Source organism: Bactrocera tryoni, unplaced genomic scaffold, assembly GCF_016617805.1.
Source record: "Bactrocera tryoni isolate S06 unplaced genomic scaffold, CSIRO_BtryS06_freeze2 scaffold_11, whole genome shotgun sequence".
NCBI classification, from domain to species: Eukaryota; Metazoa; Arthropoda; class Insecta; order Diptera; family Tephritidae; genus Bactrocera; species Bactrocera tryoni.
Genome location: NW_024395824.1, coordinates 14,156,042 through 14,171,454, shown reverse-complemented (window position 1 = coordinate 14,171,454; position 15,413 = coordinate 14,156,042). Strand labels below are relative to the sequence as shown.

At 37.1% G+C, this 15,413-nt stretch overlaps 1 long non-coding RNA gene across 2 annotated transcripts; it reads left to right on the top strand.

Annotated features, from left to right (window-relative positions):
• LOC120779465 lies at positions 1–14,116 on the top strand. Of its 2 annotated transcripts, XR_005705664.1 has the most exons (4): positions 1–370; positions 13,073–13,468; positions 13,522–13,634; positions 13,695–14,116. It is a non-coding gene; the product is annotated as an uncharacterized LOC120779465 (long non-coding RNA). The 2 variants fall into 2 exon arrangements; XR_005705663.1 differs by lacking the exon at positions 1–370 and having other exon boundaries at positions 12,075–13,468.
• The last annotated feature ends 1,297 nt before the right edge of the window (positions 14,117–15,413 follow it).

Below are 15,413 nucleotides of genomic sequence, written 5' to 3'. Positions count from 1 at the left end.
ACGATTGTCGTGTATTTTCCATGGAAAGTTTTTACATGCCTTGGTCCAGTCTTTAATGTTAATATTAAGGGTTCAAATTTTCAGGGAGTTTTGTTTAGGGTATTTATAAGGAAATTTTATGACGGGATGGAAAAAAATTAATAGTTCAAAACAAAAAACACCCTATTGTACATATATTAAATAGGGTGTAAAAGAATTTGCAAATTTGGAAGAATAAGCTCAAGTGTATGTAAGTTAATGGTTGCCACCAGATGATCAATTACACGCTGTTTTGAATGGTGAAAGGACTGCCCCGATTGCGGTATTGGAAGCATCTGTCGTCAGAATAAAGGGTTTGTTGAAGTCTGGGAATAACAAAATTTCAGAAGATGTAAGCAAATATTTTATGTCATTAAATGATTTCAAGCTTTCCTCTGTTAGTGAAATTTGTATCCGTTTGGATTGACTTGCTTTTATTTGAGCACTAGCTGACCCCGCAGCCGTTGTCCTGCGTGAAATTATGTGTTTTGAAATGAAAAAAAGTTGAAATTATATTGTGTCGAAAATGATTTATTTTCGGTTTTCTACATTTTTTTTAATGTAGCGCAACTTAATAAACATAATTTTTTGATTTCTGTTCTGGTGCGTAAATATACAGAGAATATGGGTTTCCAACTCGTCAACACGCCACATATGTATATCTGGCCGTGTGAAAAACAAAGTATCGGGTGATTTTTTAAGAGCTTGATAACTTTTTTTAAAAAAAAAACGCATAAAATTTGCAAAATCTCATCGGTTCTTTATTTGAAATGTTAGATTGGTTCATGACATTTACTTTTTGAAGATAATTTCATTTAAATGTTGACCGCGGCTGCGTCTTAGGTGGTCCATTCGGAAAGTCCAATTTTGGGCAACTTTTTTCGGAGCATTTCGGCCGGAATAGCCCGAATTTCTTCGGAAATGTTGTCTTCCAAAGCTGGAATAGTTGCTGGCTTATTTCTGTAGACTTTAGACTTGACGTAGCCCCACAAAAAATAGTCTAAAGGCGTTAAATCGCATGATCTTGGTGGCCAACTTACGGGTCCATTTCTTGAGATGAATTGTTCTCCGAAGTTTTCCTCAAAATGGCCATAGAATCGCGAGCTGTGTGGCATGTAGCGCCATCTTGTTGAAACCACATGTCAACCAAGTTCAGTTCTTCCATTTTTTGGCAACAAAAAGTTTGTTAGCATCGAACGATAGCGATCGCCATTCACCGTAACGTTGCGTCCAACAGCATCTTTGAAAAATACGGTCCAATGATTCCACCAGCGTACAAACCACACCAAACAGTGCATTTTTCGGGATGCATGGGCAGTTGGCCACCAAGATCATGCGATTTAACGCCTTTAGACTATTTTTTGTGGGGCTACGTCAAGTCTAAAGTCTCACAGAAATAAGCCAGCAACTATTCCAGCTTTTGGAAGACAACATTTCCGAAGAAATTCGGGCTATTCCGGCCGAAATGCTCGAAAAAGTTGCCCAAAATTGGACTTTCCGAATGGACCACCTAAGACGCAGCCATGGGTCAACATTTAAATGAAATTATCTTCAAAAAGTAAATGTCATGAACCAATCTAACGTTTCAAATAAAGAACCGATGAGATTTTGCAAATTTTATGCGTTTTTTTTTTAAAAAAAGTTATCAAGCTCTTAAAAAATCACCCGATACATCTCTGAGGGCTATTGTGTCATTTTTCCTATTTATGATTGGGTAATTTAAATTGGGTAATTTAAAAAAATCAAAATTATTTGTAATACCTATACTTCCGAAGAATGATCCACGTAGTTTATGGGTTGTATTTACTTGACCTAAGGCTGAGTGATCCTTAATAGGACACTCAAGTTTCATTGAATTTTTTGAAAGTTTTTCGGAGACAAAGTTTTTATTAGCTCCCGTATCTACAAGGAACTTCGCGATATCCCCGTTCTTTAAAGTTAGTTCTAAATAGGGTAGGGTAGACAGGCGTCTGTCATAAAATTTATTTCCTCGTCCTCTGTTTGGACATGAAATAGTTTTTGTGATTTCCTAAGGATATCTGAAGAATAATTGGATGGGCTTACTATAGGCGTATTGTTCGGTCGATTCATATAGTTTATTCTTCGTGAGTGTATTGAAGGGTCCACCTACATAGGGATAGGTGGTTTAGGATTGGTTGGTCTGGGTGGTGGCGGTGCTTGATTTTGCATGTTTTATTATAGATTAAATTTAAGTGACAAACAATTTTTGATTGTTTCCCAATCATCATTGAATATGTTGTATGAGATTAAGGCCGTATCTGCAGGGCCTTTAATTTTCTGCCTAATATGTCGTAGGATGGCTCTATACAGTGGCTTTGTTTTGACTACTTCGTAGTCCTGCAAAACAGATTCGACGTTGTGGATCCAGGATATGAATTGGATCGGATCTCCTTCGAATGTTGGGAGGTTCTTCACGCTGTCAGGTAATCTGCTAATTTCTATTAAGTCTGACTCAGTTAAGTGAATATGGTTATTTGAAATAGAACTTTCGTTATGGGGACTAATTCTATTTTCCTTCTGATTTATCCTATTGCTCAATATTTTTGATTGTTCTATTTGTGCACTAACAGCACCTGTTAGGTGTGTAATACTCGTAACTTCTTGAATTTGCTCCATTACTGTGATTTACAATTTCGACTATTTATTTCTTTAACAATATGATGCTTTATATATATTTATTGCTATTAACAATTTTTTAGATTTTTTATATATCGGGTACTTATTATAATACTTAAAATTTATTTGACCGATATTTATTGCTATGCAATATTTTTAATATATCGGGTAGTTATAATTTTTATGTAAGCTTAATATTAACTTACAGGAGTATCAGCATCAACTTTGTCATTCTCTTTGGACGGTCCACTTGGTCCTGTTTGAAGCGTTAGTCCTCTACTGGGGGGTGGATGACGTCACTCCAGGCGTTGATTTGGCGGCTTCTTGTTTCAGTTGCCCACTTTATAAGTATTTTTAATTTGATTTGTCAAACACTTAGCTTTATTGTTTAACAAATCTTAAGATATGTCACGACACTTGACGCGCTTTTTTGTTTTTGCGGCGTTTTTTGCGTACACTTGTAATTAAATTTCCGAACAAGGTTTTAAATACTGTTTTTAATGACTTATGTCAAACTCGACTGAACTTTCTATAAAAATTAAATTCCGTCGTTTATCCTTCTGGATAATGATATTTGTGCGTACACTTGTAATTAAATTTCCGAACAAGGTTCAAATACTGTTTTTAATGACTTATGTCAAACTCGACTGAACTTTCTATAAAAATTAAATTCCGTCGTTTATCCTTCTGGATAATGATATTTGTGCGTACAGATTCACTTTAATACTTTTGGTGTAGGCAACTTCAAGTTTTTTAAAGTTCTCGGGCGCCAGTTAATGGTTGCCACCAGATGATTAATAACACGCTGTTTTGAATGGTGAAGTTGAACTCAACTTTCTTTATTAAACACATTTCTTTTATACAGAATTTGCTTATTTACTATAAACTTACATAGGTACGAATTCTTACTTACTAGTACTTATTTCTATATACTCTATAATGATAACGTAAGCAATAATTATAGCAAAACAGCAAACCTCAGTTTGGTCGAGAAACGGCTTACATTGCGGCGGCACGGCTTCCGTTCTGGTTTAGTGCCGACGAAATGTGCTGTTGTTGTAAATTTTGGAAATTAACTTTATTGAGCAATGATATTGTATATTTACAGAATATTGCTGAATTGAGTAATATCGGTATATTTTGCTAGCTACGACAACTTTGTTGTTGTACATTTTGTTAGCTATGCTAGCTGTGATAACTTGTAAGTTTTCATTATATGTATGTATATGTATACATTTGGGTTTCTTGTTGTTTTGTATCTTCCGCTTTTGCTTAGGTTTTGAGCAAACTTGCTTGTTGTTTGTTTTGTTTTTAGCCCAAGGGGTATCGCAGGAAATATTGCAAGTAGTAAATACTTATGTAATACTGGACTTAGCAATTTGTTTTTTTTTTTTGAAATTTTATAACGGTGGGTCTAAAGACATAAGCCAAGCAAATTGGCAGGTACTGTACTTTTTGCAGTTACTTTTTTTTACATATACATATATCGAACTTTTAAGAACAGTTAACTTTGTCCTGAAATACCGTCGAAACTGTAAACTCAATATATGTACATATATGTATATATATTATATGTGGAACGGCCTCACTTTATTTTCCCCTAAGGGTTTCGGGTCTTTCTACCTATACCCTTTTTCGTTTTTTTCTTCTATTAATGTAGGTATGTCTAGCGCTGTTATTTATTTCTTTTTTTACTTAGGTACTCGAAGGACCATTTGCTCACGTATGACACTGGTATACTTACGGTAGACTTTGGAAAATGAAAACGCACTGATCTCAATTATAATGCAAACACTCTGTATACAATTTTTATTTAATCTGTATAGAACAACTTAATTTTTATTTGGTTTTCCGCGAAACACAATGCTTGACACTGCTGGCAGAATCTGGGATTTGCGTAACTCCGTCACTTTGGCGGTTTAACAAAAAAGAAAGTGCGGATGTTGCGGTTGAAGATAAGAAAAATTGCGGTAGAACGTCTTGATTCACGGATGAAACGATAAGAAGAAGTATCTCGTTCGGCTCTATTTCTTTTTATAGTTTGGGTGGTGGATTGATCCGTTGGTGATGAAGTCGGGGGTTGTATGATGAGGTATATAATGAGCGATATTGTGTTCTTTGTTCCGTGGTTTTTTATTTTTATTTTTTATAGTAGGGGGAAGCATAGAAAGCCGGAATGCGGAACTTTAATCCGCTAAACCTAACCTACTCCCAACTCAAGGCTCTCCCACGGGACCACCGATTAAGTATTACTTCGTGGGAGGGACAGGACATTTCAGTCTCTTATATTATGCTGATTAACGAACGCCTAATGTGTTCAAAAAGTCTCAGTTTTGTCATTATGGATGCTGACGCTTCGCTGACAGCTTTCCAATTATCAGTCGACTGACACATACCATCGAGTCAGCATCGAATTTTGAGATTGCTGAGCTGGGACGAGCGTAGCAACTTACAAAATTTATCCCCTGTATATTCGCCCATGTGAAGCAGTTATGAGCTTTTCTGGAGCAGGTCTTAAAAGGTTGACTTTTGCAGGACCATATTGGTGCTTTGCCAGATTTGTCTGCAATGCATGTACTTACCGCACGCTGAAAGTGTTGTTCACTTAGTATGGCGACATCAATGTTCTCTTCTATGACTATCTGTTCTAGCAAATCCTGAGCTGCTGCGCAATGGTTGACGTTAAGCTGTAGTATCCTCATTTTCTTAGACACTTCATCATCTCGAGATACTTTGGGCAAGTCGTGCTCAATACTGAGTGCTACGCTTTGCTGAGCATGCAGCTCGGAAAGTTTGCGCATACCTTTGCTAAATATCCCACTGATCCACAACGTGTACAAAGAGAAGATCTGTCTGTCGAGCTGCAGCAATTGCGCGCCATGTGACCCAGGTGGAAACACTTATAGCATCTGGGAACAGGTGAGTATTCTCGAAGACGACAGATCGACCACCCAATCTTTATTTTCCCTATTTTAAGTGCGGCCTTGGCATCTTGAGCACGCATGCATACAAGTGTTGTTTGTGTGCCACTACGCGTTTTTTAGCAGATTTTTCACACTCAATATCTCCAGATTTTCGATTCCACACTATCTTTTTGTGCTGCGCAGATTTCGAGGTCTTTGCACGTAATCGTGACGTTGTGGGTCTTGGGCTGTATCTTAGCCATTTCGCCAAGATTCGGCTTTCGTCTCTGCTCGATTTTTTAATTCTATAAGTAAATCTCTTTTCAGTGTTTTACGAATATAGTTTACATTTGAACCCAGTTCTTCCAGCCCGCTGTCACATTTAATTTTTCCCAGAATATCAGCATACGACGCATCATCCTTCTTTGTTATAATTATGGCATCTGGTTGTGTTCTGATTTTTCTTTCCAAAGAGTGAACGTTGTTATCTTCCGATTTCATCCATTTCAAACTGTCCATAGAGGTTCTTATACATATTATGCTTGGCAAATTTAATTGCTGTAGCCTTAGTGGTTTAAGAGATACGTACATTAAACTTATAAAAAGACGGGCACATGCCGACTTTGTCAAAATTTTGAATTCACAGGTGCCCCTTGCTCCTGCGATTCCCTATGTTGAATTACAGTTCTATATCTTAATTAAGTGCTTAGTTATGTCAATTTATAAGTCTTCGTTTAATGGGGTTTTGTTGGCGTGGCAGTTATCCGATACCGCCCATCTACGAACTCGTCGTTTATTTTTTGTCAAGGAACTCGTGTACCAAGTTTCATTATTTTTTTTACAATTTATTTCGAAAGCCGTTTATTTGGGGGTTTCTTTTGTTAATCGTTTAACTGCTCTTGAACAGAACAGTCAAATATTCGAGTGGTTTGTACTGCTGACTTCCTTAAGTTTAAAATTCTTCCAATTTCACTTAAAGAATAACCTTCATTTCTAAATTTAATAACGGTTTTTCGAATTGCTTCGGAAACTTCCCTTCCTTTGTCCATTTTTATAGTAAAAAACACTTCTCGATTAAAAAATTATAATTGTGACCAATTTCAATGAAATGTTAAGCAATACTGATGGTTTGAAACAAATATCAAGAAAATGTGCAACGGTACACTTTGCTTTTTGCATCGTATGTGGATTTATGTATGTAAATATGGGAAATTAAGTAGTTTAACTTTTTTGTCGTTACTTTAAAAAATTTTGTATTGGAGAGATTTATAATGATTTTGTTTTTCACTTAAAGTTCTAAAAACTAATAACATATGAACAGTACTTTGATATTTGTAATTAAATTATTTTTTCATGGACGTATGTAAACTTTTGTAAGACTGCGTTCGTATAACCCTATATCTATCTCGATCAGTTTTGGTTGATGCCTTCAACCGTTAGGTGAACAAAAGTACTATACCCTGCAACAGCATATTTGTGTTCGTACCAATTGGAGATTCCAAGTGTAGCCAGGTCCTTCTCCTCTGATCTTTCCAACGGAGTTGAAGTCTTCCTCTGCTTCCCCCGGCGGGTATTGCGTTGAATACTTTCAGATCTGAAGTTATCCATTCGGACGACATGACCTAGTCACCGTAGCAGGTGTCTCTTGACGCTGAACTATGCCAATGTCATCGTATGCCTCGTAACTGCGATGGTGGTCATTGCCAATACGCAAAAGACAATAAGTCTTTCAGAACCCTTCCCTCGAAAACTCGTAACGCCGACGACTTTTCGTTTGATGACAGGAGATATAGCGTCTTGCCCTCGTTGTCTACCAGACCCATTTGCCTGGCTTCTTTGCCCAACCATCCCGATCCTCATACATGGCGGCTTAGAGGCAGTTTTATTTCATACTGTGCAAAACAGCTACGAAATCGACGAAAAGGATGTGAGCGTCGATCTTCTTTTTACGGGTCTTTTCAGAGATTTGGCGAATGATAAAAATCTGGTCGATTGTAGATTTTCCAGGCCTACGATCACACTAATTGTAGAGGAAGAGGAAGACCTCCACTCCGTTGGAAGGAACAAGTGGAGAAGGACCTGGCTTTGCTTGGAATATCCAATTGGCGCCACGTAGCGAAAAGACGAAACGTTTGGCGCGCTGTTGCTAACTCGGCTATAATCGCGTAAGCGGTGTCTGCGCCAGTAAAGAAGAAGAAGGTCACACTAATAAGGTCCAATCAGTTTGTTGACAGTAGTCTTCAGTCTCTCACACAGTACCTTTGAGAAAACCTTATTTGCGATTTTGAGAAGGCTTAACCGACAGTAGTTGGCGCAAATTGTGGTGACTCCCAGTTTGTAGATTGGGCAGAGCACATTTAAATCGGGCGTGCTTTCCTCCAACCATATTCTGCAAAAAAGCTGTTGCATGCTACTTATCAGTTCTTCGCGACCATGTTGAATAGCTCGGCTGGCAGTCCGTCGGCATTAAACTTCTTCTTGGGCAATAGAACGTGTGCATCATCGTCATCGATTGAGGAATTGGATTAATTATCTCCTTACGTCATGCTTTCACTGCCATTCGGCAGGCTGGAGAAGTGCTCCTCTAATAATCTCAGTGTGCTCTGGGCAGTCAGTAGATCACCTCTAGGGTTTCTACAATAGTATGCTCCGGTCATGAAACCTTCTAATAGTTGCCGCATCTTTTTGTTGAATTTTCGAGCATTACTCTTATCGGCCAGCTTGTCAAGGTCTTCGTACTCATGCATTTCGGCCTTTTTCTTTTGTCCGAAAATGCGTCTCGCTTCCCTCTTCAACTCTCGTTATCTATCCCATCCGTGTCGTATTGTGCTCAATTGTAACGTTGCGAGGTAGGCAATCTATTTTCGCTCCACTGCGACTCGGCACCCCTCATCGTACCAGCTGTTCTTCTGTCTTTTCCGAAAACCAATGGTTTCGTATGCAGCTGTACGTCAGGAGCTTGAAATGTCGTCCCACAATTCCCTTATACCGAGTTGCTAATCGGTACTCTCAGAAAGCAGGAGTGCAAGTCGGCTGTCGCGACGTCGAACATTCTTTGCGTTTTTTGAAGTGCGTTGGTTGCTGCACCTAGGCGGGTAATATAGAGGTTCAAGTCAGTGCTAGAACTTCGGCGGATACCCAAGTCTTAAACACAGGAGAGGTGTGTCTATCACATCGTGATCGATTTATTGGTGGTGTTTCGTTTCGGAGATAACCATTTTTACGGACCCTGGCAAAGTCGATCAGCTTCAACTCATTTGGGGATGTTTCACAGCGATGGTGTCAGTCTTTATTCCACCGAGGACATCAACCAGCGGGACAGCCGCACGTTGCCAATTAAAGGACAAGACATTCCAGGTACATGGCCTTAAATCGTAATCTTTAATACGTCTGCTTTCGTCGTCATCAAAAGGAGGTTTCTCATCAAAGGCTGTTTTATTTGTTTTCATGGGGGGTGTTTTTTTACGTGACAGGTTCCAAGTCCAGCACACAACCCTATTTCGCCTTCTCACTGTTACTAGCGTGGATGTTTTTTTTTGGCTACCCAGAGAATACTTCGTCAAAGACCGAAAGTCGTGAACTGCTTGAGCCATATATAAAATAATCATTTCTGCCCACTCCCCAAGTAATGTCGCTCAGAGAACATTCCTCACTAGCAAGTACTTCTACGCATGGTTCCTTCCACCAATTAGATGCATACGACGTACATATTTTTCCGCCAAAGTTATCTTATTATTAAATAGTTGCATATTTCTGTTCCCTAATCGATGACGGGATCGGGAAGGACCTCACGAATACATTGGATGCCAAGCGAAGTTTCAGGCAAGGCGATTCCTTGTCGTGTGACTTTTTCAATCTATTGCTGGAAAAAATAATGCGAGCTGCAGAGCTAAATAGAGAAGGTATAATCTTCTAAAGTGTGTTAAGCTGCTGGCCTACTTTGATATCATTGGCCTCAACAACCGTGCCATTAGCAAAGCCAATGGGTCTGGTGGTGAAAGAGTACAAGACGAAATATCTCCTGTCATCAAACAAGCAGTCGTTGCACTCGTGACTAGGCACCCACGTTGCTGTTGAAAGTTATAACTTTGAAGTCGTAGATAATTTCATCCACCACGGAGCTAGCATTAAAACTCAAAATCTGACGCAGAATAACTCTTGCCAACATGTACTACTTCGGACTGAGTAGGCAATTGTGAAGTAAAGTCCTCTCTCGATGAACAAAAACCAAACTCTATACGGAACTCATATTGCTATTACGGTGCAGGGGCATGGAAGATGGTAACATCTGATGAGTCAGCCTAGATTTATGGTCCTTTGCCCATTGGCATGGAGAAATACCACAGTCAATGGAACGATGAGCTGTACGAGACATACGACGACATTGACATAGTTCAGCGAATTAAGAGATCGGCTGTGCTGGCTGGCTGGTCTTGTCGTCCGAAAGGGTGAAAAAACTCCATCTCTCAGAGATACTATACATTCGATGCAGTACCACTCCAATAAAGAAGAAGAGGATATGTAACTGCAATGCGCATAAAATTTTATGTTTTTGTCTTTTGTTGTCTCTGAAATCCACTTAAATCTACTTTAGTACACTTTTTTAATAAATAAATTCAAATATCTTATTTTTTTTTTTTTTGTGGTTCTTTTAGCGTAAGTGCTTTTCTATATTCAGTATTCAAATACCTGTTTTTATTTTTCCAATTTATTTTTAAAGAAACTTTAGATCTACGCTTAAGTGCAAGTCGCTCCCTTTTTGCACACTACTTATTTGCATCTATTAAACATTCAATTTACTAGTTTCATTTGTTACTTCAATTTTTCAAATATATCTAATTTTATTCAATTTCAAATACAATTTATTCGTTTGATTTCTTTAGGCATTGGACATTGTTTTTCCTGTTATTTTTACTTCACTTCATTTGAGTGAACACGTGACGGACAGAACTATGCTGATACAGACCGCTATAGAACGTTTTCGCTGTTCGAACGGGAATCAGAAAAAAGACCGTTTTTCGATCGAGGACCAACTTAAAGGTCTGCTGGGTTGAAAATATGCGTGGATTGTATGGTGTATTAAATGAATTTTTGTGAATACGGTTCTATGTGAGTGGGGTTCTCCTGCATTAGTGTGGTGTGTCGAAGGGTGCAGTGTTGTAAAATATTGGATGTTAAGGGTATGCAATAGCTCATTTAGCCAGGTAGTAATTTTCCATCCACATATCGACAATAGTCATCATTGGCAAAATGTTATCCCTTGATATTGGTGAGCAATAGCGTCTTTCATTCAACCATTGACGGGGACTGTTAACGACCGACCACAGGAGGACCACCATGTGACCCAAGTCATTCGGGTTGACATTGCCGTCATTTTCAATGGCGTCTTGGAGGTGTACTCCCTCTTAATATTTACATACATACATAGCCACCAAAACTGAGATAGTAGTGTCCTACAGCTTAGTACAAATTAAAATTGTTTTCATATGGGATGGGTAAAAGTCCACGCAGGTTACTCTTTTATTTCGTTTGTTTGAGAGATATTAAAGTGATATCATCGGTCATTTTCTCTGGGGTAGACTTAAATTCACGGAGCAAGGTGTTATGGTCCAGGACATATTGATTTTTAGAAACAGTTGCTTGCTGCTTGCGTTGTATTCTTTGATATCATCTGCCAGTCTCCGCGTCGTCGTCTCCCATAAAATGTAGCTGTAAAAATTGCGACTGTTTATTAAGTGGTTGTAACGGTAATCTTGTTTTGTTATGTATTTGGCCTTGTACTGTGAGAGTAGGAGAAAATGCAGGCTTTGCCTTTCTTCGCTCCGAATGACGTCATGTGAAAGCATGCGTTGTTTTTTTACACGGTTCGGTAACTGTGGAGGCTCTTCAGTTGTACTTGTGCATAATGTTTTTGTATGCACACATTGAAATAATTCTTTGCACATACAAGGTGCTTTCCAAAGTAAACTGGACTTTAAAAAAAACCAGAACAAATAGCTTTTTTCGGCAAAATCAATTTATTTTATTCAAAATAGTCTCCTTCTGCTGCATGAAGGACAAATTATCGTCCTTCGAATGTTGGATTCTGAGCAATTTTTGGTCGTCAGTCAATTTTTGCGGAACAAACCTTTCGTAAGCCCAAATATTCGGTCAAAATGCGATAAGTCGATATTTTGGAGATGTTAAATTTCATTTCCATGAATTTCAATAATAATTTCGGCTGATTTTTGATGAATTCACGCACAGTTTCGCTGGAATTTCCGGTATCAAGGATTTTGATTGGCCCACATGTTGATCGTCATTTATGTCCTCACGACCGCGACCACTTTGAAAACGTTGAAACCACTCGCGCACTCTGCTACGCGATAGACAATCATCGCCATAAACTTGTTTCTTTCTTTGCTTGAAACGTTTCGAGAAAAGTTTTACCAATTTTAAAACAAAATTTAATTTTGGCTCTTTTGGCACCGATAACACAAATATACTGACACTTAAAACGCAATAACTTCATTTCCAATAAATGAAATGTCATGAAATTTTCACTGGGTAATCAACTAACGCATCAGTCGACATACAGATGGCGTCACTAGGGGGCGCTAGCTTCAAAAAGTCATGTTTACTTTGCATTGCACCTTGTATAAATATTTTAAGTAAGATAAATATGTGAATATAGTTTTACTTTTGAAATGCGTAAGCTCCGCGTTACTAGTTTTAGTAATCCATTGTTTCTCAATCCTCATTGATTGTGGAAGGAAACATTTCTGATGCCATCAACACTGCTTCTTCTGCAGATATTTCTTTCACTCCTCCTTCATTGAGTTTAAATATTATTCCAGTCAGCGCCACCACCCATGAAAGCGGGGAAAAGACACTTCCTTGAGGAGTGTCTCTGCTTATGTAGCTTACTCATTTCGATGAGCCATTTGTTGCTATTATCGTTTTGTTCCTAAGCGTCGACACATGAGCATCTGTGAACTGTAACTACCCGCTTTTGATAGAAACACCACTTTGATTCTTTTTCAGCTTGTCAGTATGTAAAATAGTTCGATGTTAGCCTTACAAGTATATACATATGTATTATTGCCTTGGAAGCATTAGTTTCTTTAACCTTTGCATCATTATGGGAAAAATCCCAACTAAATACTCGTATATGGCATAAATGGCATGAAACTGTTTATTGCGAATGAGTTGTCTATAAAGTTTTTTTCTTACTTACTATGAATCCGAATTGGTCACCTATTTTCGCAAGTAGTTGTGGTTGCATATCTACTGCGGCTTTCTGACAGCCAGAAAAGTGCGTTTTTATGAGTTAATCTAAGGATTCACCTGAAAAGGATCTCCAAGAAGGAGCCATCGCATTTTGAGAAGCGATTGGTTGAGTAAGGTGAAAATATTGTCTAACATTTTCACCTTTTTATGTTATTCTTGAAAATTGATCACCTTATTCTTATATTTACTATTTTCTAATCATTTTGTAGCTATCTTGGTAAATTTATCCCAAACTGTTGTTCCAGAGTTTTCGCGGACAATGTTCAGTTAACGACGAGGCTATTCGATTAGGTTGATCGCGTAAGCTCATAGACTTTCTCACAGCCCGAAAAGTTTAAAGAGCTTGGAAAAATAAATGTTGGCTCCTACTGCTCCTATCTCACATAAATAAATTGCTATTTAGAATATATTAGGGGGATTGCTCTTGCAAAACCCTTGCACGGTGCACGTATTGCACGGATTTCAGAGTTATCCGACTCAACAACAAAACACACGCTGAAAATATTTCCAATTGCTGTATAATATGTCGGATCAAACCCCATCTTCACTTTTGTGCAATGACACGTAAAAAAATAATTGCAACCTTGTACCAGCTGTCATTTTACATAGGGACATATTTCGCCAATAATTTGTTGAGAGACGTAAGTTTTGATTTTGTAATTTCTATTTAAATTAAAGTAAATATTTGCTACAGTTTTTTTAAGAATAAATACAGAAGGTGCGGGGAGCGAAGATGAAAAGGCAATGACTGGCTCGCTACAATTGGCGCAGGACTCCAAGAGGAGGCTGATGGTAGAACCATTGAAGGTTGATATAATATTGATATTAAAAATTTATTGTAAATAAATATTGTCTTAATAATTTCAGCAAAAATAGCTAAAATGTGTCCCTACTACGCCCAGCTGAGGGAAATACTTATGTGGAAAGCGTGTACCGGGCATGCAACAGTTACTGTTTGCCTTCGCCTCAGCTGTGTGCAGCGAGTTCTGCTCCAAAATTCGATATCAAATTTTTAGAAGCGGAAAATGCACTTGCTGCGCCTTCTATCGCACCAATGTGCACGCCATGTCAACTGGGCAACCGAAATCTTCCATTGAACAATTGGAGGCTATCCAAGCGGCGAAAATTGCCATGGAAGAGAAGTAATTTGAATTTGAAAAATATTAGTTTGAAAAACAAATTAAAATTCAAGAAAAAAAGGATATAGAATTAAAGATATTAGAAATAGATGAAAAATATATATTGTTAGATTTAGAAATGAAAGCAAGAGTGGTTAAGTACGAAATTGATAAAAAAAAAATTAAAAATATATAGTAATTAACTAAACTAAATTAGGGTTTTATTTAGGTTTCGTAAGTATGATCTTACATAAATAGTTGTATCAAAAATGGAGTTGGTATACCTAATATCACCATATACAGGATTTGTCTGGTAAGTAATAACACTGATTTTCTTCCGCCACGACTGTTCTTTGGAGCGTGAGAAATGAAATAAAGGTTTAATTAAAAAAACGAGCTTAAGCTGTTCCTTTATTCAAATGAATCTTAAGACTAATTTTACAGTAGTTTCGTTCTTAAAATAAAACCTTCAATATTGTTAAAAATAAGCAAAGATAAACAAAATCAAAATCGGTGCATTGACATTTATGTGGCATAAGTAACTACTTTTTTTAAGTGGTCGTACAAATAATTCAGTGCATTGACATTTACATATGTGGCTTAAGTACCTTTTTAAAGCGGACATACAAATATTCCTACGTAATTGGATATTACTTTGACTTTTGCTTATCAATATGATTTTTAATTGAATTTCACATAAGTAATTTTTCTAAATAGGTATTTTGTAACAAAACATCTTTTATAGTTTTATGCAATCCTCCTATCTGATAAAGAATATTCTTCTGATTCTGGTTTATTGTTTCTTTAATAAACTGTATTGTTGAGTTAAGGTGACTGTTAATTTTTATTTGCTGATTTAATTCTGTTATAGAATTATGTTAGTTAAAATCGACTGTGTTAAGATGGTTGGTGATATCTTCTTGGTCAGTATTACCCATTGTACCAAAAAGATATTTACATGCATTGCCTACTGTGTTTATTAGTCCCCTTTTTTGTCTACTTGTAGGTGTTATTGTTTTTAGTTTACTTATGAGTGTATCTACTTGATTTATTATATAATTTCTTTGACTTTCACTAAAAATATCTATGTTATCTTTCATTGATGCGAGTAGATTTTTTGTTTCTTGAATATCTACTTTATGTAAAATTAAATCGGATTCTATCGGTATGCTTTGATTATTATTATAAATTTCTATGTATCCGTTAGTTTGTGTTATTCTTTTAGTGATTAAATTTCCTCTTATTTCTACTAAAGATGATGAGATTAATAATAATATCCGCATTATTACCTGCAAATTTAAATTAATGATTTATTTTAATATATAGATGTTCAATGATTAGTTGCCAAATTTGATAGTTCTTTTTATGTCAGTGGTGTGGATTCCTTGTAAGGATTTTTTCTTAAACTTTGGTTCCCCTTTATATCTCACATTTTTATAGTGTTTTATAAATCCTTCTTGTCTAGTTT